This window comes from Sturnus vulgaris, chromosome 16, assembly GCF_052056855.1.
Source record: "Sturnus vulgaris isolate bStuVul1 chromosome 16, bStuVul1.hap1, whole genome shotgun sequence".
In the NCBI taxonomy this organism is placed as follows: Eukaryota; Metazoa; Chordata; class Aves; order Passeriformes; family Sturnidae; genus Sturnus; species Sturnus vulgaris.
The window spans coordinates 120,212-122,583 of record NC_142258.1 but is presented as its reverse complement, the minus strand read 5'-3'; positions in this window follow the sequence as shown (position 1 = coordinate 122,583).

Here is a 2,372-nt window from a genome sequence, read left to right as displayed (position 1 = left end):
TTAGGTCAAGTAGCTTCCTTAGTATTCCTTTAAAATCGAACTTTGTCAAAAACCTTAGCAAAGTCAAATTATACACTGTCTACCCTGTTAGCAGCAAGTAAACTTTGTTGTCAAAGATGGAAGTTATATAGTTTCTCTGTTTATCCAGTTGGTGTAGCATTATTTTGGGCCTTACTTTTCCTACATTTGAGTATGGGACTCTCTAACATTCTGAAGTCCTCTAGGTTTCTTGTATGACTTCTCAGAAATAACTTTTAACATTGCAGAGACTGCTTCAGTTATTTATGTTTTGCTTGGGTTTTTTTCTTACTTAGGGTTATTTGTTTGGTTTTGGTGTTTTTGTTTTGTTTCATTTTCCCAAAAAAAATACTTAAGGGCAAATTTCATCTGTTCCTGCAGAATTTAACACACTTGCTAAGGACTTTAACTCAATTTTTTGAGTGCTATCATGTTGTTAAAATTAATATTATCTTCATTGTTAAAACTAGGTTGCTCACTGGAAGAGAAATGGTGTGCTCTATTCTTCAATTCATTACCCATTATCTATTATTCACTCCCTTTCCTGAACAATTACAGGCTTTTACTCTCCCTTTTCCCTAAGATTGATGACAAACTTGTAGATGTTGTGGTTGTCCCCTTTTCTAATTAATTTCAGTTTGTCAGTTTGTTTTCAACTGAATAGGAGATAAAAATTTCTACTGTCCAAGTTTACCAGCAGGCTTGGTACCCTAACGTCTGCCAGATGAAGCCATTGAGCTCTACAGCATTGTCATCTCAAAGGATTGCATATGATATACGGATATTTCGTGGCTTTAAACGCTACTGCGTGCTTTATTACCTCTATTCTAAAGGCACCATTTGCTTTTGTAGAAAGGAAAATGTTACAGTTTGCTGATAGTAAGCAGTAGAACCTAGCAAATTGCATATAGTGATGCTATTGCCTGATCTGTGTTTGCCGTGGCACATACATGCTGGAATACACATATAGTCTCTACAGATGATGCACAGCCCAGGGAAGCTGACTCAGAGGATCACATGTGCCCAAGTAAGCCCTGCTGGAACAGGATGTGAGTCTGCACAGAACTGTCTTGACACACGCAGCTTAACCGAGTAGTCATGTAATATTATTACAAGTCTGACATTTTTGATTCCTTCTTTTTCTTTGTGTTCAGAACTCTTGGTTATATAATGTTTGAAATAGCTGTAAACTTGCTGTGCATGATCCACAAATTTTACTAGTTTTGTGATGAGCCTGATACTTTTTGAACCTTATAAAAGATCCAAGGACATATACATAAATCCAACTGTTCAGGCAGCTATGTGGACTATTATGATACTCTCTAGTTAGACCCAAAACTGTAAAAAGAGGAGAGAAAATTCTTTCCAGATCACATGGAAAAGAATCTGCCTTTTCGCCAGGATAATCTCTTTCAACTGACAGATGAGAAAACCATCACACCATCATTCAGTAGCTACAAACAGGGTTACAGCACTACTGCCCTAAATTACACAAAAGCAGTGTAAAATATGGATACAGTCTGAATAGCGCATATAGACTTACAACAAAAAATCACACACACGTCCACTGTCCCATGCATCCCATCTACTACAGGATTATGATCAATTGTTCTACTCTTCTGCAGCAGGATGAGAAAATTAACATACAGGAAAGCTGATTTGGGCTGGCTGTTTAAAAAATCTTTCTGGAAAAGTGGATCAACCCTGGGACACTGTAGTTGCCCTGGCCCTCCACGGCACCCCCATCTGAAGACAATTATCTGTAGCTTGTAGATTCTGATATTCAGTAAACTAGATGGTCTTTTCCTGCCTCATCCTTTCGAGTAATCCCTCACAAATCTAGGAATTCCTTGACAAACTCAATTTGTTAGCTGCAGTGTCGGGCACCGCCGGCCCGTCCGTCCCGGGGTTTGGGGTGTGCGGGCTCGCACGCGGACTGACAGAAATCCGTTAACGGGCACAGCGGGCTCATCCGGACCGCAGGGAGAACAGCCTGTCACAACCGGCGAGGGAGCGCCGCTGTTACGCAGACGAGGCGGGTTCTCAGCAGCGAACATCCGCACTGGAATTGCGTTTATGACGCACTTGAGTTCCGAGCCGTGCAGAGGGCGCGGCACTCCGGCAATCCCTCCGTCCCTCGCCGCCGCGGCACGGAGCCGGCTGGGAGCGTCCGGGGGAGGTGCTGCCCGGCGACCCCTCCTCTTCCGCCCTCACCGTACGCAGCTTCCGGGGGGCGTCATCCCACAACTGCGCATGCTCTCCTCGGCTCGGGCGCTGAGGCTGACGGGGGACGCTCTGGCCTGGCCCGAGTGTGAGTAACAGTGACCGTCACCAATGAGCGAGCGCAGTGCGCG